We start from the raw sequence: 27,862 nt of genomic DNA on the forward strand, positions 1-27,862 counted from the left end.
AGTCTCACTCTCGGGTTCTGGAGCTGGTTCTTCCTCATCATCGCTATGTGTCTGGATCTCAATTCCATCAGTTGAACAAGTAATCAAAGACCTGGTCTTACAAAACAAGTCCCTTCCCAGTAGGGATACTGGACTTGAATCACAGACTATGAACTTATGCAGTCCCTGAAAATTGCCAATCTCAACTTGCCCTGGATCCTTAATCGGATTCGTCAAATGCTTATTCACTACATCCACCACCTGAACCGTTCTTCCTGAGAGGGGCAAATTTGGAACTTCTGCACTTTTTACTGTAGAGCGCGTAGCTCCTGAATCTACCAAAAATGAGACCTTGTGACCCATCACCTTTCCTTTCCACGAACCTGAACACAAAATGCAACATGTCTTTCGGCTCAATCGCTTCCTTGCCACTGTACTCCTTGAATGCCTTCAGCAATCTGTCATAATATGCATGTATTGTTTCCTTTACCTCCTGCACTGTACTGTCAATCCTCTGCCAATCAATATTTTTAGGCAAAATTCTTGTCTTCAGGAACTCAATCACCTTATAATAGTGCTTAATTACTTCAGGAGATGGTGGACCTGTGGTTCTATCCCTTTCTGGTTCACTTGTCTTCCAATCTACTGCCCTCCTACACTCATCCCACAAATCAGCTGAAACCACTATTTCCAGTAAAGTATTCAGGTCTTCACATAGGCATTTTGAAAGCTTCACAAACCTGTCTGTCTGATGATACCATTCAACTGGAACATGAACAAACTGAACAAACTGCCCTCCTGGGATCTCTCTCATTGGCAAAATTTTTACTGGATTGTAAGGAAATGCCTCCTTGGCATGGTTACCCCCTGACTTTTTGAATTTGCTGATTCCAAGTTATGATTTGAAAGTGTGCTGAGGCCTGCTAACCAGGCCCCAGCACCAGTGTTCTTTCCCTAAAACTGTACCTTTGTCTCCACAATTGGCACACCCTGGCATCCAGATAAGTCCCTTGTAACTGGTACCCCTGGTACCAAGGGCCCTGATGCCAGGGAAGGTCTCTAAGGGCTGCAGCATGTCTTATGCCACCCTGGGGACCCCTCACTGAGCACAGACACACTGCTTGCAATCTTGTGTGTGCTGGTGGGGAGAAAATGACTAAGTCGACATGGCACTCCCCTCAGGGTGCCATGCCAACCTCACACTGCCCATGGCATAGATAAGTCACCCCTCTAGCAGGCCTTACAGCCCTAAGGCAGGGTGCACTATACCATAGGTGAGGGCATAGGTGCATGAGCACTATGCCCCTACAGTGTCTAAGCAAAACCTTAGACATTGTAAGTGCAGGGTAGCCATAAGTGTATATGGTCTGGGCGTCTGTCATTCACGAACTACACAGCACCATAATGTCTACACTGAAAACTGGGAAGTTTGGTATCAAACTTCTCAGCACAATAAATGCACACTGATGCCACTGTACCTTTTATTGTGAAATACACCCCAGAGGGCATCTTAGAGATGCCCCCTGAAAACATACCCAACTTCTAGTGTGGGATGACTAGTTTTACCAGCCTGCCACACACCAGACATGCTGCTGGCCACATGGGGAGAGTGCCTTTGTCACACTGTGGCCAGGAACAAAGCCGGTACTGGGTGGAGGTGCTTCTCACCTCCCCCTGCAGGAACTGTAACACCTGGCGGTGAGCCTCAAAGGCTCACCCCCTTTGTTACAGCGCCACAGGGCATCCCAGCTAGTGGAGATGCCTGCCCCCTCCGGCCGCGGCCCCACTTTTGGCAGCAAGGCCGGAGGAGATAATGAGAAAAACAAGGAGGAGTCACTGGCCAATCAGGACAACCCCTAAGGTGTCCTGAGCTGAGGTGACTCTGACTTTTAGAAATCCTCCATCTTGCAGATGGAGGATTCCCCCAATAGGATTAGGGATGTGCCTCCTTCCCCTGAGGGAGGAGGCACAAGGAGGGCGTAGCCACCCTCAGGGCTAGTAGCCATTGGCTACTAACCCCCCCACCTAAACACACCCCTAAATTGAGTATTTAGGGGCTCCCAGAACCTAGGAAGAGAGATTCCTGCAACCTGAAGACGAAGAAGGACTGATGACCTGAAGCCCTGCAGAGAAGACGGAGACACCAACTGCTTTGGCCCCAGCCCTACTGGCCTGTCTCCCCACTTCAAGAAAAACTGCAACAGTAACGCGTCCCCCAGGGTCATGCGACCTCTGAAGCCTCAGAGGACTACCCTGCATCTAAAAGGACCAAGAACTCCAGAGGACAGCGGCCCTGTTCCACAAAGACTGCAACTTTGCAACAAAGAAGCAACTTTTAAAGACCACACGTTTCCCGCCGGAAGCGTGAGATTTTCCACTCTGCACCCAACGCCCCCGGCTCGACCAGCGGAGAACCAACACTACAGGAAGGACTCCCAGGTGACTGCGAGCCCGTGAGTAGCCAGCGTTGAGCCCCCACAGCGACGCCTGCAGGGGGAATCCAGAGGCTCCCCCTGACCGCGACTGCCTGCTTCCAAGAACCCGACGTCTGGTAAAGACACTGCACCTGCAGCCCCCAGGACCTGAAGGATCCGACCTCCAGTGCAGAAGCGACCCCCAGGTGGCCCTCTCCCTTGGCCAGGTGGTGGCTACCCCGAGGAGCCCCCCCTTGCCTGCCTGCTTCGCTGAAGGGACCCCTGGGTCTCCCATTGAAACCTATTGCGAACCCGAAGTCTGTTTGCACACTGCACCCGGTCGCCCCCGTGCCGCTGAGGGTGTACTTTCTGTGCTGGCTTGTGTCCCCCCCGGTGCCCTACAAAACCCCCCTGGTCTGCCCTCCGAAGTCACGGGTACTTACCTGCTGGCAGACTGGAACCTGGGCACCCCCTTCTCCATTGAAGCCCATGCGTTTTGGGGACCACTTTGACCTCTGCACCTGACCGGCCCTGAGCTGCTGGTGTGGTAACTTTGGGGTTGCCTTGAACCCCCAATGGTGGGCTACCGTGGACCCAACTTTGAACCCTGTAGGTGGTTTACTTACCTGCAAAACTAACAAATACTTACCTCCCCCAGGAACTGTTGAAATTTGCACTGTGTCTAGTTTTAAAATATCTTAGTGCCGTTTTTGCTAAAACCGTACATGCTATTTTGCTGATTCAAAGTTCCTATGATACCTGAGTGAAGTACCTTTCATTTGAAGTATTGATTGTAAATCTTGAACCTGTGGTTCTTAAAATAAACTAAGAAAATATATTTTTCTATATAAAAAACCTATTGGCCTGGAATTGTCTTTGAGTGTGTGTTCCTCATTTATTGCCTGTGTGTGTACAACAAATGCTTAACATTACCCTCTGATAAGCCTACTGCTCGACCACACTACCACAAAATCGAGCATTAGAATTATCTCTTTTTGCCACTATCTTACCTCTATGGGGAACCCTTGGTCTCTGTGCATGCTATTTCTTACTTTGAAATAGTACATACAGAGCCAACTTCCTACATGGATCCTTATCCTTTTGTACACTTTCAGACCCTTCTTGTAACTTGTTTCTTTTTATCCTTCTGCTTTGCCCATCTGCCTTCCCACTTTTCAAATGTTCCCCAAATTTGAGCACTCTATAATAGTTCTGACCTCATGTGTTCAAAATCCTTTGCCTCAAAATCTAACCTGTAGCTTCTTTTCAAATGTTTTGTTTTCCCAATTTCTATATCATGTTTTTCTGTCAGATCTGCCAGTCTCTGATCTATCTTGCCCACCTCTCTCATGATTCTCGGAGATAAGTATCTTAATTCTGCTTCCGCATAAGATTCTAATCTGTTCACCCTCATTGTTCCCTCGACTAGTTCAGTTATTTCCGACCTCAATCTAACACGATCGATCTGCTCTTCACTCTTGGACGCATTCTGTGGGGTGTTCAAACTATCTAACCACTCATTGAACTGCTGTGCTGTCAATTCCTGTAACATAATGTTACTTGCATTTGGTGATGGCACCTTTTGTACTACTGCACTTGAGTGTTGCAGTGTCATGAACTTTAAGCTCTGACCTGTACTCGGGTTATTTACAGCATCAAGAAGTGCGACAAGTGGACTGAGATCCAACAATGACCTTGATCCATCAAAGGTCTGACCCATGGAAGAGACTACTTGAACCCTCCTCACTAGACTCCAAGGCATCTCACCCTGTTCTCCTGTGATTGATTTCTTCTGCGCAAACAATGGTACCACTGGACCAACAGTAGTCAGCAGCGATATTGCATCTGGAGCTGCTCTTGCACCTGCATTCTATGGAAGAGTAACTCCCATACTTTGATTTATTACTCGAGTCAAATCTGACTGTGTTCCTGTCATTGGTGTAAACCTTGGCATACCTTGCGGCTGTGAGTGGGACATCAATATCAGAGTCGGCTCAGCCTGGACCAGTAATGGTCTTAGAACCACTTGTTCCGCAGGCACCATCAAGTTTTAAGTTGTCTCAAGAATCGGCACTTCAGGATAAATCCTTTGTATCGGTGGTGGATGCAACTGTGCCTGGACTACCAAAGTAGTCAGCATATTAGGATTATTCTGCACCACACTTTGTACCTGTCCATTATTAACCTGCAGTGGACTCACTGTTCCCATTGCCTGTGCCAGGGCTGTTGGATCAGCACTAGTACTCAGACCATCATCATGCACAGCATACGGTGGTGGTCGATCTCTCAGTATCTGTGTTATAAGGTCCTCAGTATTAGAATCCTCCTCCACTATGGAAGACTTTCTTGTTTCCTCACTTTCAGATGAACTCTTAACTGACTTTTTAGTCGATTTCTTTCCTTCCGTCTCGTCTTCCTGCGTAATTTCTAGAAACAACTTAACATCCTGTAATGTCACTGCTCTTCATTTCTTCTGCTCCCAATCCCATCTTGCCTCTGCTGGTGACTTCTCTACCTTTCTTACTCTCTGCTCAAATTTCATTTGCTGTTGTTGTCTGGCTACCATTTTTCAAACCGCTAATGCCTCAAACTGTGCTGGTCTCGAAAGGGGCTTCGATTCACACAGTGCCATCCGCAATTGCTCCAAAATTCTCAAATTGAATGTTCCATTCTCTGGAAATGCTAAACTCCCATTTTTCGCTGTCAACTTGCACCACTGATTCAACCAAAGACATGGCGCAACACCTTGCTCTTCTATTACAATGTATGCTGGAGTATTCTCTGGCAGTGTAGGCTCACTTACACTTGCTTTAATGTAATTATGTCCGCTTAGGGCACTCTTTAATGCCTTGAAAATCTTCATCTTTTCTAGTTTTGTGCATTAAAATTCAGATCAGGAAGTGACTTTTACTCCCAAGACACCTTTCATCCACGTTTCCCACCCAATTGCCTCTCACGGACGTCTGCCAATCCGTGCGCAACCCTTTTCTCTAACCGATCTATCCCAGCGCGGCTCCAATGACGTCACGCTCACACACACTGCGGCTGACAAAGTCTTGCGGCTCGTCCTACTAAACTCCAATTCACACAAAACTAATGCAAATTATTGCGAGCACAAACCAAAATCCAATAACCAAAAACAAATCTGCTGGTTTACAACAGGAATGGTAACACAATCGCTTCAGAAACCTTACGGATTTTCAGTGATGGCCCTTTCGCTCATGCAGCTATTCCTCTTTCTCAATCTCCCAGACTCGCAAGCAAAATATGACCCACAAATTTTACTCTCAACTCATCAATGGGTCTGTCCTGGTGCACATTGGACTCGCCAAATCTCAGTTGAAAATGTCCCTTGCCCACTTTAATTCACACACTGACTTGGTGACCACGCCCGATCAACCTACTAAACCAGACAGATTACAACATATAACCTAGTGTCTCCTACACATGTCAATTTACTCCAGAGTCTTAGACCACGCAGGGTCCGTACATCAACAACCACGTGGACAATTTTGAGCACAAAGCGCCACACTCATATGAAGTTCGATGACTTCCCTACTCTCATACTGGGGAGCATACACACTCCTACTAAAACATCATTTGGAGTACGCAGACTCCCTAACTTTCACCTGTGATTTGCATAGGCTGGGCAAGCGCAACCTATCTCTCTCATGCTATCACTAGAACACTGAGAACATACCCAACACTACTAGAAGGATCCAGGATCTGGGAAAGTCATTTCTGGGCTCAAGGGGACATCACTTTTGCCACAATTGTCATTTCGAAAAAACAAAATCCAAATCTCAATAACGAATAACTAACCAATCTTAAACTACCACCATAACCATTGGTCGCCACACAACTAGTTCTCCAAGGAAATTAACCGTCAAGCTTCTACCAAAAACTGTTACTGTGTCGGCCCTTAATAAGTAAACTTACAAGGTGACATGTATAGGTCGATGAACCTTTTGATTTGCCTGGAGTATCCTAACCATGGGTTGACCAATGTTCTCAATAATTAATGCACAACATTTAATAATTATTAGACAAATCATCAGTCAATAGTAATTTAAGCAATAGGCATCCCACCATGACCCTTCTGCCATGAATAACCACACCTCAATATACGTTTTAGTAATTTTATTTCCCTATTGATTACAATACTAAGTTATGAGATTAATTCAAATGCAATTCAATTAAAATAAAACCCAGTATCAATTTGTTAGAAGATGCCAAAAACATAAACTAATCAAAGCTTGCTTCAAAGTACATCCTAAAGCATTAACACAGGTCAATAAAAGAATCAAAGACAATAAGTTATTCCTGGTCATGAAGTTCAGCAAAACAGTCCGTCAACCATTTATATCTGTAATCTGTCAACGTCACGTAAGGAAACCCTCATCTAACCAAGATTAGCATCAACATGTGGGGCTTCATGCAAAACAATTTAGACATAAAAATGTAGAAGAAGCATCTAGCTAAGAACATTATTTAGGCAGCGCAGCTGGTACCTATAAAGAAAAGGCACAAAAATGCAATTCACTCACATTGTCATATCTACCTATCCACGGAATGGGTCAGCAACAGAGTCAGTCTTCGTCCTTAGGTCCTCAGTCGATCAGTATCACATCAGGCTCTCAATCAGAGAGTATGAGCCCAATGACAGAGTCTGAAATCTCTTCTTCTCAATATTGCAGTTCATAAAAGGGTTAGATCTCGCTCCCCTGACATCTAACATCTGAGACTCCTTCCCTTTGTCACGCTGTTATATCAAAGTCACCCAGACTATCCACCAATTTCCAATGGATCAATTAATCATATGTGTTGGACTTTTGCTTATGCAGGGTCATCCCCAGTCTTTTTTCGCCTCCTGCCTCCTATTTTTTTCTGACATGTTGCTGTTGGCTTTTCAACTCTGAGCACTTTACCACTGCTAACCAGTGCTAAAGTGCATATGCTCTCCTGTTTAAATTGTATGTAAGTGGTTTATCCATGATTGGCATATTTGATTTACTGGTAAGTCCCTAGTAAGGTGCACTAGAGGTGCCAGGGCCTGTAACTCAAATGCTACTAGTGGGCCTGCAGCACTGGTTGTGCCACCCACATAAGTAGCTCTGTAATCATGTCTCAGACCTGCCACTGCAGTGTCTGTATGTGTATTTTTATACTGTAAATTCGACTTGGCAAGTGTACCCACTTGCCAAGCCTAAACCTTCCCTTTCCTTACATGTAAGGCACCCCTAAGGTAGGCCCTAGGTAGCCCCAAGGGCAGGGTGCAGTGTATGGATAAGGTAGGACATATAGTAATGTGGTTTATATGTCCTGACAGTGAAAATACTGCCAATTTCGTTTTCACTGTTGCAAGGTCTGTCTCTCTCTCATAGGATACTATGGGGGCTACCTTTAAATATGATTAAAGTGTAGATTCCCCTAGAGAGTAGATGGACATGTGGAGTTTGGGATCCCTGAACTCACAATTTAAAAATACATCTTTTAGTAAAGTTGATTTTAAGATTGTGCGTGTGGAAATGCCACTTTTAGAAAGTGAGCATTTTCTTGCTTAAACCATTCTGTGACTCTGCCTTGTTTGTGGATTCCCTGTCTGGGTCAGTTTGACAGTTGGGTTGTTTGTCACCTCACACCAGACAGTGACACAAAGGGAGCTGGGGTGTGATCTGCATTTCCTGATTAGCTATCTCTGCTAGGAGGGAGGGGTGGAGTGGTCACTCTCATCTGAAAGGACTGTGCCTGCCTCTGACAATGCTGTCTCCAGCCCCCTGGTGTGTGTCTGAGGCCTTGCCTGGGCAAGGCAGGATTTCACAAGAAGGTGTGAGTCCCCTTTGAAGAAAGGTGACTTCAAAGACTAAAATGGGTATAAGAAGGGCACCCAAACTTACAAACTTTAGAAACACTTCTGGAACCAAGAGGAACCCCTGCCTGGAGAAGAGCTGATAGCTGAGGAAAAAGTGCTGCCCTGCCTGTGACTGTGCTTTGTGGAGCTTTCCTGCAGTGCTGCTTCTGCCAGAGTAAGAGGGCAAAGACTGGACTTTGTGTGCCTTCCATCTTGAAGAAGAAATCTCCAAGGGCTTGATGTAGAGCTTGCCTCCTGTTGTTGAAGTCTCAGGGATAGCAAAGACTTCTTCCTGCCAGCACCTGGAGTCTCTGGAGAGACCCCTACTCTGCTCTGTGGTGCCCTTCCAGTTCCTGGGACCCTGAAAGGAGAGGCTGGCAGCCTAAGGACAAAAATACACGCACCGAGCGCCGTGCGGAGAAAAGATCGACGCGAATCCGATCGCGGCTGAGAAAACGACGCGACGCCGGTTCCGCAGCTGAGAAACGACGCCGCAGGAAACGCGACCGAAAAACCGACGCCCGGAGCAGGAGAAACGACGCGCAGCATCGCTGACGGAGGCTGAGAGATCGCACCCTGCGCCGCGGGACTTTCGGATCGTCGTGTGGCTGGCTTTTTCAACACGCACCGCCGTGCCGAGTTGTTTTCGACGCACACAGCCGTGCAGGGTTACTTTCGACGCACACCGCCCGTGCGGGGTTATTTTTGACGCAAACCAGGTACATTTTCACGCTAGCAGCGCTAGTGTGGTGTTACAACTACCTAAAGACTCTTTTTATTTTAAACCTTTAAAAAAATCATAACTTGACTTGTGTATGTTGGATTTTTTGTCGTTTTGGTCTTGTTTTGTCTAGATAAATATTTCCTATTTTTCTAAACTGGTGTTGTGTCATTTTGTAGTGTTTTCATTGAGTTACTGTGTGTGTTGGTACAAATACTTTACACCTAGCACTCTGAGGTTAAGCCTACTGCTCTGCCAAGCTACCAAGGGGGTAAGCAGGGGTTAGCTGAGGGTGATTCTCTTTTATCCTAACTAGAGTGAGGGTCCTTGCTTGAACAGGGGGTAACCGGACTGTCAACCAAAGACCCCATTTCTAACATTGGTGACCAGCGGTCGGGATTGGACTTGTATTTGTACTTGACATACAGTAATTAAGTGTACACTACTGTTTTGATCTCAGACCACTACGTGACCACATACTACTTGTTTGGTGATCTTTTGATTTTTCTCTTAAGGACTCTTTTTATTCTACTTCCATGATTTTGCTGATCCCTTGACTGATTCTTTTTACTTCATTGGGAAATTATTTTTTTCTGCCTTTTGGAACTTTGCACTTGTGACCATCATGTCTCAATCTGGAGATGCAACAGCTGGAGCTGTGTTTGAAATGGAGAAACTGAAGGAGTACTCAGTTGCTCAATTGAAACAGTTCCTTAAAGATCTTGACTGTCCCACTGAGAGCTCCACCAGGGAGGGGGAGCTGCAACAGGCACAGAGGGCCTGGGTGACAATCAAGAAGGCTGGAAGGCACACAGAGGAGGAGAATATGGGGGGGGGAGTGCAGAGGATACACAGTGGTGTAGTGGAGGAACCTGTTACTCCTGGGGGGAGGGTCCCCAGGAGGGATGGCAGGGTGTCACCCAAGGGTCTGACTCCTGAAGAGTTACAGGACAGACAGGCAGAGAGGGAGTACCAATGGGAGCTGAAAAAGCTCAATTGGGAGTTGGAAGAAAGGAGGAGGAACTTAGAGATTAAAAAAATGATTTATGCTTACGAGCTTAAATTGAAAGAGCTGGAAGTCATGAGGGCTGAGTCCAGCTGGAATGGTGGCAGCAACAATTGTATATCCAGTGATGCTGCAGAAGTGCACATGCCCAGAGAGGTGGTGCCCTACTTGAAGGAGGGAGTTAACACACGCCAGGAGGTTCAGGGGTATGAGGTAGCTCCAGTGATGCACAGGGTCCCTGAGGTGGATTGGGGAACTGGCATGGGGAGTCATATTCCTAATGGTGGGAGGGACACTCTACTGACTCTAGGTGAGAGTGACAGGGAGAGGGGTTCCCCCCAGGTAGAAGTCCTGGTTATGGAGTGTGAAAACATCCCAGAAGAGTGTGGGTTGAGTGTCAGGGACAGTCAGGTACTGTCTCACCAGTCTCAGGAGGGTGATGTGGGGTGCTTTTTCAAGGCAGAGTCACTGGATGGTTGGGTGAAGGGTACTTTGGTTAATTCATGTGAGGGGCTGAGTGATGTAATTGCTGGAGAGCATATGTCTAGTCCTTATTTTCCAGAGCTATGCCAACACCAGGTGGAGTGTGAGTTCTCTGACCCCAGGGAGCTTACAATGGAGGCAGACTTCTGGGTGAGTACCAGAGAGTCTGAAGAGGCATTTGGGGGTGCTCCTGAGAGGAGTGGTCTAGGTAGTTCCCAACCAGGTGAGGTAGGGAAGGATTGTAGTGTCCCAGGTAGGTCCCAGTGTAGTGGGATGGGTGAGGGACCCCATGTCCAGTCTCAGAGGAGAGGGAATGGGGATGGGTTGAGGCCCAAGGTGCCCGAGATCCGGTCCCAGGTCCTGGAGGGTTCCCTGCGGGAACACCAGGAGGGGAGCCTAGCCTGTACCATAGGGCCATCTGTTGAGGGAGACCCCACAGTGTCAGGAGAACTTGGGGGGGCGGCTGTAGCCAGCGTCCCACCAGTTCTGGTGTCTGGCAGTACCACTCCTAGTGAGGGGGTGCAGAAGTCCAGACAGAGGGTTGAGAGGGGGTTGCGGACCCCAGTGGAGAACCTGGAGGGTCAGGGGTCAGCTCTGAGAGCAGAGCCCCCCATGAATGACCTTGGTAAGACCATTTCTGGGTTGGGGGTAATCCAGACTCTGTCAGATGGGCAGAGGTCAGGAGACCTGCGCCAGCCAGACTCTTGTGTGGCCCTTCGGGACAGTGTGTCCCTTGAGGGGGGTAAGTGTGCCCCCCTGGAAGTCCTGGTGTGCCAGGCAATGGTTCAACCGCAGGGTGGTGACTCTGGGTTGAATGATCAGGTTCAGGGGGTAAACTCTGACCTGATGGGGGGTAAGTGTGCTCCCAAGGAAGTCCTGGTGTGCCAGGCAGTGGTTCAACCGCAGGGTGGTGACCCTGGGTTGGATGACCAGGTTCAGAGGGTAAACTCTGACCTGGTAGGGGGTAGGTATGCCCCCCAGGAAGTCCTGGTTTGCCAGGCAGTGATCCAGTCTGTGGGTACAGACCCTGGATTGGGAGGCCAGGTTAAGGGTGTCCCCCCTGACCTGGAGGAAGGGGCTACTGCTAACAGTGCCCCTACCATGTTGTCTTCTGGGGGGGCCACTCCTAGTTGGGTGGTTCAGGACCCCAGAGGAGAGGGCAGGGGGAGGGAAGCCTCACCCCTGGCCCTGGTCCAACCTGAAGGTACAGACCCCAGGTTGGAGGATCAGTTGCAGGTTAACATCCCTGCACTGGTGGAAGAATTGTGCAGGACTGCTTCTACAAGCACCCTGACAGTTTTTGACTCTGGGGGTGCCGCTTCTGCAGGGAGGTTACAGAGCCCCAGAGGGGAGGACCAGGGTCAGGTTGTCATCCCTGACCTGGTGGAAGAGAGAGTGGTCAAAGGGTGCCAGGCACCTGGGGCTACCACCCCCCACTCTCCACAGTCACAGTGGTTAGAGAGGCCTGAGGTCGGGCTCTCATCCCTGACAGTTGTCTGGGGCCACTGTGGCTTGCTGTCCTGGTGGACAGAGTTGCCCCTGGGGGGGGGAGGACGAGAGTCACACCCCGGGGGTGGAGTGGGCAACACCACTGTGTTGGCCCTGGTGGTACTATCTGCCCATTGCAATACATCTGTGAGCAAAGTAAAGTTAGGTGTTGCACAGATGGTGTCTGTAGATGTGGAGAAGGGTTCCCCATGGGTTAGCTTAGTGGGCCCTGAGAGTATGGACAGAGGGATCCAACTGGAGTCAGGAAGGCGTAGAACTGGAACATGCCCCTGCTGTTGTGGGCCTGGGTCTCTGTTCTATCGCCCCAATCAGGGAAGTACATCAAGGTATTGATTGTTCTCCCCTGGCTTTAGGCTGGTAGGGGGCCGTGTTGGACTTTTGCTTATGCAGGGTCATCCCCAGTCTTTTTTCGCCTCCTGCCTCCTATTTTTTTCTGACATGTTGCTGTTGGCTTTTCAACTCTGAGCACTTTACCACTGCTAACCAGTGCTAAAGTGCATATGCTCTCCTGTTTAAATTGTATGTAAGTGGTTTATCCATGATTGGCATATTTGATTTACTGGTAAGTCCCTAGTAAGGTGCACTAGAGGTGCCAGGGCCTGTAACTCAAATGCTACTAGTGGGCCTGCAGCACTGGTTGTGCCACCCACATAAGTAGCTCTGTAATCATGTCTCAGACCTGCCACTGCAGTGTCTGTATGTGTATTTTTACACTGTAAATTCGACTTGGCAAGTGTACCCACTTGCCAAGCCTAAACCTTCCCTTTCCTTACATGTAAGGCACCCTTAAGGTAGGCCCTAGGTAGCCCCAAGGGCAGGGTGCAGTGTATGGATAAGGTAGGACATATAGTAATGTGGTTTATATGTCCTGACAGTGAAAATACTGCCAATTTCGTTTTCACTGTTGCAAGGTCTGTCTCTCTCTCATAGGATACTATGGGGGCTACCTTTAAATATGATTAAAGTGTAGATTCCCCTAGAGAGTAGATGGACATGTGGAGTTTGGGATCCCTGAACTCACAATTTAAAAATACATCTTTTAGTAAAGTTGATTTTAAGATTGTGCGTGTGGAAATGCCACTTTTAGAAAGTGAGCATTTTCTTGCTTAAACCATTCTGTGACTCTGCCCTGTTTGTGGATTCCCTGTCTGGGTCAGTTTGACAGTTGGGTTGTTTGTCACCTCACACCAGACAGTGACACAAAGGGAGCTGGGGTGTGATCTGCATTTCCTGATTAGCTATCTCTGCTAGGAGGGAGGGGTGGAGTGGTCACTCTCATCTGAAAGGACTGTGCCTGCCTCTGACAATGCTGTCTCCAGCCCCCTGGTGTGTGTCTGAGGCCTTGCCTGGGCAAGGCAGGATTTCACAAGAAGGTGTGAGTCCCCTTTGAAGAAAGGTGACTTCAAAGACTAAAATGGGTATAAGAAGGGCACCCAAACTTACAAACTTTAGAAACACTTCTGGAACCAAGAGGAACCCCTGCCTGGAGAAGAGCTGATAGCTGAGGAAAAAGTGCTGCCCTGCCTGTGACTGTGCTTTGTGGAGCTTTCCTGCAGTGCTGCTTCTGCCAGAGTAAGAGGGCAAAGACTGGACTTTGTGTGCCTTCCATCTTGAAGAAGAAATCTCCAAGGGCTTGATGTAGAGCTTGCCTCCTGTTGTTGAAGTCTCAGGGATAGCAAAGACTTCTTCCTGCCAGCACCTGGAGTCTCTGGAGAGACCCCTACTCTGCTCTGTGGTGCCCTTCCAGTTCCTGGGACCCTGAAAGGAGAGGCTGGCAGCCTAAGGACAAAAATACACGCACCGAGCGCCGTGCGGAGAAAAGATCGACGCGAATCCGATCGCGGCTGAGAAAACGACGCGACGCCGGTTCCGCAGCTGAGAAACGACGCCGCAGGAAACGCGACCGAAAAACCGACGCCCGGAGCAGGAGAAACGACGCGCAGCATCGCTGACGGAGGCTGAGAGATCGCACCCTGCGCCGCGGGACTTTCGGATCGTCGTGTGGCTGGCTTTTTCAACACGCACCGCCGTGCCGAGTTGTTTTCGACGCACACAGCCGTGCAGGGTTACTTTTGACGCACACCGCCCGTGCGGGGTTATTTTTGACGCAAACCAGGTACATTTTCACGCTAGCAGCGCTAGTGTGGTGTTACAACTACCTAAAGACTCTTTTTATTTTAAACCTTTAAAAAAATCATAACTTGACTTGTGTATGTTGGATTTTTTGTCGTTTTGGTCTTGTTTTGTCTAGATAAATATTTCCTATTTTTCTAAACTGGTGTTGTGTCATTTTGTAGTGTTTTCATTGAGTTACTGTGTGTGTTGGTACAAATACTTTACACCTAGCACTCTGAGGTTAAGCCTACTGCTCTGCCAAGCTACCAAGGGGGTAAGCAGGGGTTAGCTGAGGGTGATTCTCTTTTATCCTAACTAGAGTGAGGGTCCTTGCTTGAACAGGGGGTAACCGGACTGTCAACCAAAGACCCCATTTCTAACAATATGTTATTATCCTAACCAATAATGTCTATGCACCAAATCTATGAATTCTAATATTTCACAGTTCACATGTCATTGATTGGCCCGCTTTAAGATGTTCTCATCATCCGGCTCATCAGGTATAAAAAATGTTGCATCTTCTTCTCCAGTCAGTGTTGTCATTGTTCGAGTCCTGGGAAAGTACATCTAGTGCACATTACACAATTTTCAATACATTCAGGAGACATTGGTGGTCATTACAACCCTGGTGGACGGTGTTAAAGTGGCGGTAAGACCACCAACAGGTCGGCGGATTTTCTTTTTTAATTACGACCGTGGCGGAAACCGCCAACAAAGACAGCCACTTTAACACTCCGACCGCCACGGCGGTACAAACAAACAGCATGGTGGTCACTGCCAACAGACAGGCAGAGGACGATGTAACGCCCACAGTATCACAACCTACCAATCCGCCACCTTTTCCCGGGCGGATTCACCGCGAATAAAAACACGGTGGAAACAGGACTTCGAAGGGAAAACGCTCACCTCTACACACTCCACGAGGAACCAGGACGCCATGGAACCAGAGCTTCACATTTTCACTGCCCTTATCTTCTTGCTCCTCTACCAGGAGCACAAAAGCCGGCGGCGAAGACCACGGTAAGTACTACACCTGCAACACAGGGTAGGGGGAGGGAAAAAACAGGGACACACACAAGCAACACGCAACACCCCCACCACCACCCTCACCCACTACAACACACACACTAATACATGTTGATACATTACAGTTACACCCCCAAGCCCCCCGGAAGAATGCAAAGACAAAAGGAAATGAGTGTGACCATTGTAATATATTAAAATCCAGTAGGCAAAAATATATATACACTATAAACAAATATATACACCAAGAGTAGTAGTCCAGGTATTGCTCCATTGAAGTCTGTGGAACACTGGGCCCACACGGCATGGGCGAGGCCCACACTCAATACCCGAACATGACGGAGAGAACACTGCAGGGGCATCAGATAGCAATAAAACAGGCACTACAGGGGGAAGGGAAAGGGGGGGCACCTCAGCCGGTTGAGTGCACAACGCCAAATCCACGAGGGGGCCCCATGCCCACTGTTCAATCCTGGGGAGTGCAAAGCCAAAGTCTCTCAAGTCTCTACAGTGGGTGGTTTGCCCACTGTTCAATCCTGGGGAGTGCAAAGCCACAGTCTCTCAAGTCTCTACAGTGGGTGGTTTGCCCACTGTTCAATCCTGGGGAGTGCAAAGCCACAGTCTCTCAAGTGGATAACAGTCTCCACTGGTTCTGGAGGGGGCTTTGTGTCCAGAGTGCTTCATCCTGCCAAGGACAGCGGTAGTGGATGTGTCTCTCCACTGGTTCTGGAGGGGGCTTTGTGCCCAGAGTGCTTCATCCTGCCATGGACTGTGTGAGTGGATGCCTTTCTCCACTGGTTCTGGAGGGGGCTCTGTGCCCAGAGTGCTTCATCCTGCGAAGGACAGAGGTAGTGGATGTATCTCTCCACTGATTCTGGAGGGGCTTTGTGCCCAGAGTGCTTCATCCTGCCTAGGACAGAGGTAGTGGATTCCTTTCTCCACTGGTTCTGGAGGGGGCTTTGTGCCCAGAGTGCTTCCTCCTGCTCGTGGCGGACTCAGTAGCGTCGGTACCCTTGGCGCTCATGGGCCAGCGGTGCTTGTGGCGGCGGTGTCCTGTTCAGCGGTGCTTGTGGTGGGGGTGTCCTTGGCAGCGGTGCTTGTGGCGGCGGTGTCCTGTTCAGCGGTGCTTGTTGCGGCGGGGTCCTTGGCAGTGACTCAGCTGCTGGCGATGCTGTGTGGCCCAGCGGGGCTGGTGCTGGCGGTGCTGTGTGGCCCAGCGGGGCTGGTGCTGGCGGTTCTGTCTGGCCCAGCGGGGCTGGTGCTGGCGGTCCTGTCTGGCCCATCGGGGCTGGTGCTGGCGGTCCTGTCTGGCTCATCGTGGCTGGTGGTGGTGGCCTCCTGGGCAGCGGGGCTGATGGCGGTGGCCTCCTGGCAACGGAAATGATGGCGGTATCCTCTTGGGCAGCAGGGCTGATGGCGGTGGCCTCCTGGCCAGTGGGGCTGATGGCGGTGGCCTCCTGGGCAGCGGGGCTGATGGCAGTGGCTTCCTGGCCAGCGGGGATGATGGCGGTGGCCTCCTGGGCAGCGGGGCTGATGGCGGTGGCCTCCTGTCCAGCGGGGATGATGGCGGTGGCCTCCTGGCCAGCGGGGATGATGGCGGTCTTCTCCGCCGTGCTGCGCTTCCCAGACTTGCCGGGTTTCTTGTGCCCCTTCCCCACCTTGGAAGGTGTCGCAGCTGACTCCACACTCCCACCTGTACCCCTGGGAGCGGCTTTGGTGGCTGGAGTCTTCCCCCTCTCCCGCCGGGCACTGGCCAACTTTTGATGCTTGACAGGTGGGGGACTGTCCGTGCTGTGGCTCCTTGTCACACTGGCTGCCCTGCTGCCTGGTGCACTCCAGAATCCGGTGACTACTGGCACCACTGGTCCCGGAGATGTTGTGGCTGAGTGCTAGGTTGGGACCTGGAGAGTCAGGCCCTAGGAGACTGACGGGGTGGGGGAGGTGAGGGAAAGAGGTCAAGGGTGGACAGGAAAAGTTTCTTGGGAATACTGGGACGGGTAGCTGGAGGGGATTTGGGAGTGGAGGAAGGGATTGTGGTTGTAGGAGGTGTACGTTTGGTGACTTTGGGTGAAGGTGCATGCGCTGGAGGCTGTGGTGAGGTGGATGGCTGTTGGGTGGGTGTGTGTCTGCGTTTGTGTATCTTGGGAGGTGGCGTCACAGACACACTGGGAGTGGACACAGGGGACGTATGAATGGTAGTGGGGGTGGTGACTGCACGTGAGCGGGGTGTGGTGGTGTATGTGCTGTTGATGGAAGTAGTGGCTGTAGATGTAGTGCATGCAGGTGTAAGTGGAGACGAGACTGGGAGGGAGGAGGGAGATGAGGAGGAGGGGGACACAGTGGAGGCAGTAGATGTTGGTGTGTCTGCATGTGTTAATGATTGTGTGAGTGCCTGTGGCATGTGTGGTGCTTATGTTTGCCAGAGCTTCCCTTGTGTAGGCTGAGGTACAGGGGTGTGGGTCTGGGTGGAGGAAGTTGGAGGGGGAGGCTAGAGACAGGGACAATAGCTGCCATCAGTGCTGAGGCCAGAGTCTGAAAAGCTAGCTGAAGGGCTGCCTGACCAGAATGAATGCCCTCCAGGAATGCATTTGTTTGTTGCAACTGCTTCTCTACACCCTGGATGGCATTCAAAATGGTAGACTGCCCAACAGTGAGGGACCTGAGGAGGTCAATGGCCTCCTTAATGAGGGCAGCAGGGGTGACTGGGGCAGGGCCTGAGGTGCCTGGGGCAAGGGTGATGCCCACCCTCCTGGGTGAGCGGGCACAGGGCAAAGGCTGAGGGGCTGCTGGGAGGGCGGTGGTGCTAGGGGGGCCGTAGGGGGGGTGGCGTCTGTACCTGTAGATGCGGGGTGCACCCCTCCCCACCGTGGACCTCCCCTCGCCCTCCGTCCCATTGGTGAATTCTGAGTCCGTAGTCTCGCCCTCCAGGGCCATGTGGGATGCAGCTCCCTCCTGCTCCAGTGCCACTGCTCCTCCCCCTGATGATGCTAATGCACACAAGAACAGGGAGACCACAAAAGGGGGGGGGACAACAGAAGAAATACATGTTGAGTGCATGCATTACCGCTACCGTTGGCGGACACGGCAGACACAGAAGCCCCCTGCACTACGCCGCGCACTTGGGCTCCACTGTTCAATCCCCGGGACATGGCCTACAAGGCTATGGCTGACATCTGCACACATGGATGTCACAGGAGCCTGACTAGGTGTAGTTGGCACTGTACACAGGTGGGGTGGGGTGCCACAGGGTCTGCCAGAAGAAGGGGACCTAATTAGCACACTCGCCCTGGCCTAGGGAAAACCACAGCCCACCTCCCCCACCCAGACACCTCCACTGCGCGCTGAATCAGCTGAATGAGAGTGTACTCACCCCCTTGTGGCTGCTGTGATGCCCTCAAGCGCCCATCCAACTCCGGGTACGCCACCGCCAGGATCCTGAACATCAGGGGGGTCATGGTGCGACAGGCACCCCTCCCACATTGGGAGGCCATCTCCATCTGGGCCTCCGCAGTCTTGTTGCTCCAGCGGCGAATGTCCTCCCATCTCTTACGGCAGTGGGAGCTCTGTCTGTGATAGACCCCCAGGGTCCGGACGTCCTTGGCGATGGCACGCCAGATGTCCTTCTTCTGGTGCGCGCTGACCTACATGAATTGTGCAGGGGAAAAAGAAAAGCTATTACCAACTGCACAGTCACAGTCATTGGCCCCCATCCCTATCCTTGCCATTTGGCACATGCACTCACTGTCGTTTCATGCACGCCTCAATCCCCCCCCCCCATCTTTCATCCACCCCACTCCACACAGGCATAGCCCATACAGCATGCTCACAGTATACTTACCTGTTTGTCTGGAGGACCGTAGAGTAGCATGTACTGGGGGAGGACCCCATCCACAAGTTTCTCCAACTCCTCCGATGTGAAGGCAGGGGCCCTTTCCCCAAACGCACGAGCCATTGTCTCTTCCAGACTGAGGTCACAGCAGCACTTGCAGTGTAGGTCCTCTCCTGTCGAAGATTAGGTATCGAGTGATTGAACAGATAGAAAATGGCGGTCACGTCCACGGCGGTGCATACCGTCACCGCCGGCGTATGTTGTCATTGGCTCCTGGGACCCATATGGTCCAGTGTTATCCAATGGAGAATTGCGCCGCGGTCTTCGACCGCCTACCACAACTGTGTACAACGCCAGCGCAGTTACCTCACATCCCATTGTCCCACTTTACAGGTCAGGCAGCCGCCATTTCAGGGGCCCACATGGCTTAATTTTTAACTGCGTCACATACCTAGGCCTTACCTCAACACTCATACATGCAAATTTCGGATTATGAATCGTGTTCTGTGTAAGCTGTGGGTACGTACCTCAGAGTTGGTTGACTCTGTGCTCGCTGTTGTCCTTCATAGGCACCGTCCGCTGGGACATGTGAGGAGATGGCGGCATCCTCCGGTGTACAGACCGCTGGTGGACCTGTCGACAATGGAGGAAAGACATGTGATCATCACCTACAGGCTTGATCGTGCCACAATCCTGGAACTGCGTGCCCAGTTGGAGCCAGACCTGATGTCAGCTATCCGCCATCCCACAGGAATCCCCCCTCAAGTGCAGGTACTGTCAGTACTCCAGGGATGTCCCAGCCTATGTTTTCCAACGTGTTGTCCAGAGTGTTGTCTGCCCTGCTGAAACACATGCGGACCTACATCGTTTTCCCTCAGGTGGAGGATTTGCCTACAGTGAAAGGTGATTTCTATGCCCTGGGACATATCCCCAACATCATAGGTGCCATTGATGGGACACATGTGGCTTTGGTACCCCCCCGAAGGAGTGAACAGGTGTACAGAAACTGGAAGACTTATCATTCGATGGATGTGCAGATGGTGTGTTTGGCAGACCAGTAAATCTCCCATGTCAATGCCAAATTCCCTGGCTCAGTGCATGACGCTTACATCCTGCGGAATAGCAGCAACCCTTATGTGATGGGTCAACTCCAGAGGCACCGTGTGTGGCTATTAGGTGAGCACCTGGAAGTAAGTCAGTGGGAATGGTTGTCTGGGTCTGGGGATATCCCTACAGGTTAGTGTGTGTCTAACTGTTGTCCCTCACCATTTGCAGGTGACTCTGGTTACCCCAACCTGCCATGGCTACTGACCCCAGTGAGGAATCCCAGGACAAGGGCAGAGGAACGCTACAATGAGGCCCATGGGCGAACTCAGAGGATTATAGAGCGGACCTTCGGCCTCCTGAAGGCCAGGTTCAGGTGCCTCCATATGACAGGTGGATCCCTATTCTACTCATCAAAGAAGGTGTGCCAGATCGTTGTGGCCTGCTGTATGCTTCAGAACTTAGCTTTGCGACGATAGGTGCCTTTTCTGCAGGAGGATTGTCCAGATGGAGGTGTTGTGGCAGCTGTGGAGCCTGTGGAGACGAGGAAGCAGAAGAAGAGGACATCGACAACAGGAACTCTGTGATCCTGCAATACTTCCAGTGAGACACAGGTAAGAATACAAACCTGCCTACTACATGTACTTTAACACTACTACTTCTCTACTGTCTGTCGTTTTCACCCAGTGTATGGTCACTGAGTTGTCACTTTCCCTTACGATTTCACAGATGTGGGTCCCACTATGTGACATCTGCTTTGTTTCCTCATGGACTAGAGCTGTGTCACATAGGTATGTTGACATTACAATTGAAAGAGCATTTTGACACTGTAATTGCTAATACACCATTTCGAAATCACAGACAAACTCCAGATTGTTTTGTGCTTTAAGGGTGTTTATTTAAGTGCTCAATATTGGAGGGTGCTGTAAAATGGTGAGGGGTGATGGTGGAGGAATGTCCATGGCAGAGTCCAGTCTATTAGTCTAACAGGTGCATTGCCCAAATGGGCATAGGAAGTGGAGCTGGGGCAGTTTGAGGATGGACAGGGTAAAAGGTGGGACAGAAGGATGTCAATCAGCGTGGTCTCATTTCATGGCGGGGGTCTTGGCATTGTTCTCTGTCTTTGTCCTGGATCTCAGGGACCGTTTGCAGGGTGGTTCTCCCTCTGCAGGGGGTGGGGTGCTGGTGTGGTGGTCCTGTGGCGGTGCCTCCTGTCCACTAGTGCCGGCGGAGGTGGTGGGCAGTTCATCGTCCAGGCTAGTGTCAGGGGCCCCTTGTTGTGCTACAGTGTCCCTCCTGGTGTTGAGGACTTCCTTCAGCACCCCTACGATGGTGCCCAGGGTGGAATTGATAAATCTGAGTTCCTCCCTGAAGCCCAAATACTGTTCCTCCTGCAGCCACTGGGTCTCCTGAAACTTGGCCAGTACCGTTGCCATCATCTCCTGGGAATGGTGGTAGGCTCGCATGATGTGGGAGAGGGCCTCGTGGAGAGTGGGTTCCCTGGGCCTGTCCTCCCCCTGTCGCACAGCAGCCCTCCCAGTTACCCTGTGTTTCTGGGCCTCTGTCCCCTGGACCGTGTGCCCACTGCCACGGCCCCCAGGTCCCTGTTGTTGTTGGGGTGGTGGGTTAGCCTGGGTTCCCTGTAGTGGTGGACACACTGCTGATTGACATGTCCTGGGGACAGAGGTATGGGCCTGCTGGGTGGGTGCTGTGCTGGTATTTCCAGAGGGGGGAAGCTCTGTGGTGGCCTGTGACTGTGTCAGGGGAACCTACTGTCCTGAGGTCCCAGATGGGCCAGGCTGGTCATCTAGATCCAGTTGGACAGAGCTGCTGTCATCACTGTGGGCGTCTTCTGTTGGTGGTGTGAACATGTGTGGACCCTCCTATCCGGTGACATTGGGTAGGGGTCCTGCAGGGGTATAAAAGGATGTTTATTGCATCTGTGTGTGTCATGGTGTGCAATGGGTGGGTGACCGTGTACCCCAGTGCTTGCATTCCTGTGTGGGACCTTGTGTGACGGTGGTTTGGGGGGTGTAAGGGTATGTGCAGTGGCCATGCTTTGGTGATGGGTGTCCATGCTTTGTTGTTGCATGCAGGGCTTGGTGTTGGGATGTGTGGTTTGTGATATTGGGACATTTGTGAGGAGTTGGAGTGATGGAGGTGAGGGCGAGAGTAGGGGTATGTGATGGCATGCAGGTAGGGTGGGGGATATTGTAGTTAAAGTTTTACTTACCAGAGTCCTTTCCTCCATCTAATCCTGCGAGGCCCTCAGGATGCAGAATCGCCAAGATTTGCTCCTCCCATGTTGTTAGTTGTGGGGGAGGAGGTGGGGGTCCGCCGCCAGTCCGCTGAACCGCAAGGTGGTGTCTTGAGACCACGGAACGCACCTTCCCCCGTAGGTCGTTCCACCTCTTCCTGATGTCATCCCTATTTCTTGGGTGCTGTCCCACTGCGTTGACCCTGTCCACTATTCTTCGACATAGCTCCATCTTCCTAGCTATGGAGGTGTGCTGCACCTGTGATCCGAATAGCTGTGGCTCTACCCGGACGATTTCCTCCACCATGACCCAGAGCTCCTCCTCAGAGAACCTGTGGTGTCTTTGCCATGGGGTGGTGTGGGTGATGTGTGGGGTGGTGTGTGTAGTGATAAGTGGGGTGATATTTAGTGGTGTGTTGTGTGAGGTGCTTGGAAGTTAGGTGGGTGATGGTATTGTGTGCCTGTGGATGCTTGGTAGTAGTTTGTAGTGTCTCTCTCTGGCCTTCTTTCAGTATTTTGGTCATAGGGGTTTGTGGGTGATGTGGGTGTGTGTTTTATATTGTAATGGGTGTGTGGGAGTGGTGTGTGTATGTGTATCAGGTGTGTGTATTTTGATTTGTCCAATGTGGCTGTGTTTTGTAAGAGTGTGTGTATTTTGAGCGCGGCGATGTGTACCGCCAATGGAATACCACGGTTGAAAGACCGCAGCGTGGATTAGTGGGTCATGATAGTGTCGGCGTATTTCTGTTGGCGTGACAGTGGAGGTTTTGTTTTCGCCAGTTTATCACTGACCTTTGGTGTGACGGACTTGTGTGGGTGTCTCAATTTTGGCAGATTCCGAGTAGTAGGTCATAATGACCGTGGAGGAATTCCGCTGCCACGGCGGTGTGTTGGCGGTCTTCTGCACGGCATTAAGCGGCTTTTACCGCCAATGTTGTATTGAGGGCCATTATCTCCTGTCCATCGTGTTCCCATAGAAGCTCCAGTTCAGCATCTTATTAAAATAATGAGCAGTTCACGTTCAGTCCATTTTGTCAGCATTTTTCCATTAAACGTTAAAAAATTCAGCTTTCTACATGAGGCCTGGCAAGACTAGGCCAAGACAGTCGCTAAGTTAAGGCCTGCAATTATGCAGAACATAGGTTCTAACTCTCAATATGACATATTACTACATTAATCTCATACGTTTTCAATATTTCAAATAGATTAATCATTTAATTAATACATTTCGTGAACATCGGTGGCCAATCTCCGAAGTCACAATTTCAACTGTGCACATTATTTTTCTTCGTTATTCATTTTCTACCAAATTCATTATTCAGAACACATAAACATTCATTAATAATTTCTTATTAAGACAATTGCGTTAACAGGAGCAAGCAAGGATTATTGGGCTCAATGGTGGAGGGTGTTGCCTTTTACTCATGCTGTCCCAGGGCCCATGGATCGAGCAGTCCATGGCTGTTTGAGGTGGAGGTAGGTGTGAGGTATACACAGGCACAGGACTCAAAGTACAAACAGCAATGGTAATAGGCTGATTGTTCAGTCAAATACTTAATTTTTATGAAAAAAGGAGCATTTGAATGTAAACACCCAGCATAGAAACAGCGCACTAAATAATCCCCACAGTTTCTTAAGGTCGGCATACTAGTGTCATCATCAATAGAATCCCTGAGTCCTTTTTTCCCGTATAGGGGGAGTGGCTATTTCCCATTCGATAATAGAGTTGACTCCCAGATGTGCCTCACTCTAGTCCCCATGAGACAAACTCAGTTTGTCCTTAACCTCCAGGGTGCCTGGTTCAAGCTGGTCTTGTCCTCGGCCACGGAGACCAGCTCGTCCTGAACCCAGCCCACTGGGGGAGTGCTGGCACTCCCCCCCAATGGTCCTCCCACCCACCACCCCCGTCAGGGGTAGAAGGGGAATCGCTTCCCCTTCCACTCCTAATCCCCTCACACCCCCCAGTGAAGTCTCATGAGATCGGAAGAGAAATGCTTTGCATTTTTCCCTTCAAATGGGAGGTGGGGCAGGCAGAAGCATGAAAGGAAAAGAAAAGAAAGGCCTATCCTTTCCTTTCATGTCTCTTTGAGCATTTCTGCAGCCCGATCATGAAGCAGAAGTGCCCACTAGACAACAGGGATTTTTTTAATTTATTTTTTAATATTTACACATAATGGGGGCTACCCCTTGAGCAAAGGTAGCTCCCAAAGGGGCAATTTAAAAAAAGGCTTTTTCTGCCCCCCCGGGCCTGATCAGCCTTATGTAACTATGCCGATCTGCCCCCGGGCGGGGGAGGAGGGTAGAAACCTCTAGACACCAGTGATTGTAGACCTTTTTTTTAAATAAATAAAAAATAGTGGGGTGGTGGCTACCAACCTGTATGGGAATGGTTATGCCCCCACCCCAACCAAAGGGGGTAACAGTCGTTGAGCTCTCCTAGCACACTAAGGCCCGTATTTATACTTTTTTAGCGCCGCATTTGCGTCACTTTTTGACACAAAAGCGGCGCAAACTTGCAAATTGTATTTTGTAAGTTTGCGCCGTTTTTGCGTCAAAAAGCCACGCAAATGCTGTGCTAAAAAAAGTATAAATACGGGCCTAAAAATCTTATCCCAATTGCAAGCAAGAGGTCATTTGATTTATTTTTTTCATTTGGGCCATGAGAGCTAGGCTAACTCTCAAAATTGTCTCACTTTGAATGGTGAGGGCTGCACTTTTTGGACTTTGGGATGCTGCCATGTAGAAAAATCCACAAGACCGAGATCTAAACACATCTGAAAAGTAAAAACCTGGGTGAGACCACTGTGGTGTGCTTCACATGCACCCTGCACCATTTTCTTACCCACAATGCCTTGAAAACCTCAAAATTTGCTTAAAATCACATATTTTCTCCACATTTTTCTGAAGGAACCTTCCGGAATCTGCAGGAAACCACAAAATTCCTACCACCCAGCATTGTGTCATCTATACCGATAACAATTCTGCCCCACTTGTCAGTCTAAAAACATTTTTTTTTTCAAATTGCCTTTTTCGACCCTCTTTGGTTCCTCCTCATTTTCAACATGTTTTTGGCTCTTCCCTGTCACAGGCACTTGGCCCACCTACACAAGTAAGGTATTATTTTTACCGGGAGACTGAGGGGAACGTTGGGTGGTAGGAAACTTGTGCCGGTGCAGTGATCCCACACAGAAATGTGGGAAAATTTGATTTTTCACCTAACATTGAGGTTTGCTGAGGATTCTGGGTAAGAAATCACTAGGGGATCCACGCAAGTCACTCCTACGTAGACTCCATCGGAAGACCAAAAATACAGGTGCCCCGCGCAAAAACAAGTAATTTGGTATTTGATGGTTTTGATGTGTCCACATAGTGTTTTGGGGCATTTCCTGTTGCGGGCACTAGGCCTTCCCACACAAGTGAGGTACCATTTTTATCAGGAGACCTGGGGAACACTGGGTATAAGGAAGAATGTGGCTCCTCTCAGATTCCAGAACTTTGCAACACTGAAAAGAGAGGAAAAAGTGTTTTTCTTAGCCAAATTTTGAGGTTTGCTAAGGATTCTGAGTAACAGAACCTGATGAGGGCACCACAAGTTACCCCATCCTGGATTCCCTTTGGTGTCTAGTTTTAAAAAATGAAAAGGTTTGGTAGGTTTCCCTAGGTGCCAGCTGAGCTAGAGGCCAAAATCCACAGCTAGGCACTTTCCAAAAAACATGTCAGATTTCAATGTGAAAATGTGATGTGTCCATGTTGCATTTCCTGACATGGGCATTAGACCTACCCACACAAGTGAGGTACCATTTTTATCCAGAGACGTTTGGGAACACAGAATAGAAGAACAAGTGTTATTGCCCTTGTCTTTCTCTACATTTTTTCCTTCCAAATGTAAGACAGTAAGTAAAAAAGATATCTACTTCAGAAATACCCCGCAGTTCACATGCTAGTATGGGAACCCCGGAATTCAGAGATGTGAAAATAACCACTGTTTCTCAACACCTTATCTTGTGCCCATTACCTTGATAACTATTTTTTACTCTATATTTCACCAAATGATTTGCTGTATACCCGGTATACAATGAAAACCCGTTGCAAGGTGAAGCTCCTTTATTGGCTCTGAGTACCTAGGATTCTTTATGAACCGACAAGCCCCATATATCCCCACAACCAGAAGAGTCAAGCAGATGTAATGGTATATTTTTTTTGAAAATCTGACATTGCAGGACAAAGTTACAGAGTAAACCTTGGAGAGAAATGTCTGTTTTTTTACCTCAATTTCAATATTTGTTTGTTTCAGCTGTTATTTTCTGTTGGAAAGCCTTGTAGCATCTACTCAAATGACACCTTTGCTGAATTCAGAATGTTGTCTATGTTTCAGAAATGTTTAGCTGTCTGTGATGCATCATTGGTTTTGCAACCATTTCTGTCACTAACTGGAAGGAGGCTAAAAGCTCAAAATATTGGCCTACCCACACAAGTGTAGTACCATTTTTATCCAGAGACGTTTGGGAACACAGAATAGAAGAACACGTGTTATTGTCCTTGTCTTTCTCTACATTTTTTCCTTCCAAATGTAAGACATTAAGTAAAAAAGATATCTACTTCAGAAATGCCCCGCAATTCACATGCTAGTATGGGAACCCCGGAATTCAGAGATGTGAAAATAACCACTGTTTCTCAACACCTTATCTTGTGCCCATTACCTTGATAACTATTTTTTACTCTATATTTCACCAAATGATTTGCTGTATACCCGGTATACAATGAAAACCCCTTGCAAGGTGAAGCTCCTTTATTGGCTCTGAGTACCTAGGATTCTTTATGAACCGACAAGCCCCATATATCCCCACAACCAGAAGAGTCAAGCAGATGTAATGGTATATTTCTTTTGAAAATCTGACATTGCAGGACAAAGTTACAGAGTAAACCTTGGAGAGAAATGTCTGTTTTTTTACCTCAATTTCAATATTTTTTTGTTTCAGCTGTTATTTTCTGTTGGAAAGCCTTGTAGCATCTACTCAAAGGACACCTTTGCTGAATTCAGAATGTTGTCTATGTTTCAGAAATGTTTAGCTGTCTGTGATGCATCATTGGTTTTGCAACCATTTCTGTCACTGACTGGAAGGAGGCTAAAAGCACAAAATATTGGCCTACCCACACAAGTGTAGTACCATTTTTATCCAGAGATGTTTGGGAACACAAAATAGAAGAACAAGTGTTATTGTCCTTGTCTTTCTCTACATTTTTTCCTTCCAAATGTAAGACATTAAGTAAAAAAGATATCTACTTCAGAAATGCCCCGCAATTCACATGCTAGTATGGGAACCCCGGAATTCAGAGATGTGAAAATAACCACTGTTTCTCAACACCTTATCTTGTGCCCATTACCTTGATAACTATTTTTTACTCTATATTTCACCAAATGATTTGCTGTATACCCGGTATACAATGAAAACCCGTTGCAAGGTGAAGCTCCTTTATTGGCTCTGAGTACCTAGGATTCTTTATGAACCGACAAGCCCCATATATCCCCACAACCAGAAGAGTCAAGCAGATGTAATGGTATATTTCTTTTGAAAATCTGACATTGCAGGACAAAGTTACAGAGTAAACCTTGGAGAGAAATGGCTGTTT

This window comes from Pleurodeles waltl, chromosome 5 (genome assembly GCF_031143425.1).
Source record: "Pleurodeles waltl isolate 20211129_DDA chromosome 5, aPleWal1.hap1.20221129, whole genome shotgun sequence".
NCBI classification, from domain to species: domain Eukaryota; kingdom Metazoa; phylum Chordata; class Amphibia; order Caudata; family Salamandridae; genus Pleurodeles; species Pleurodeles waltl.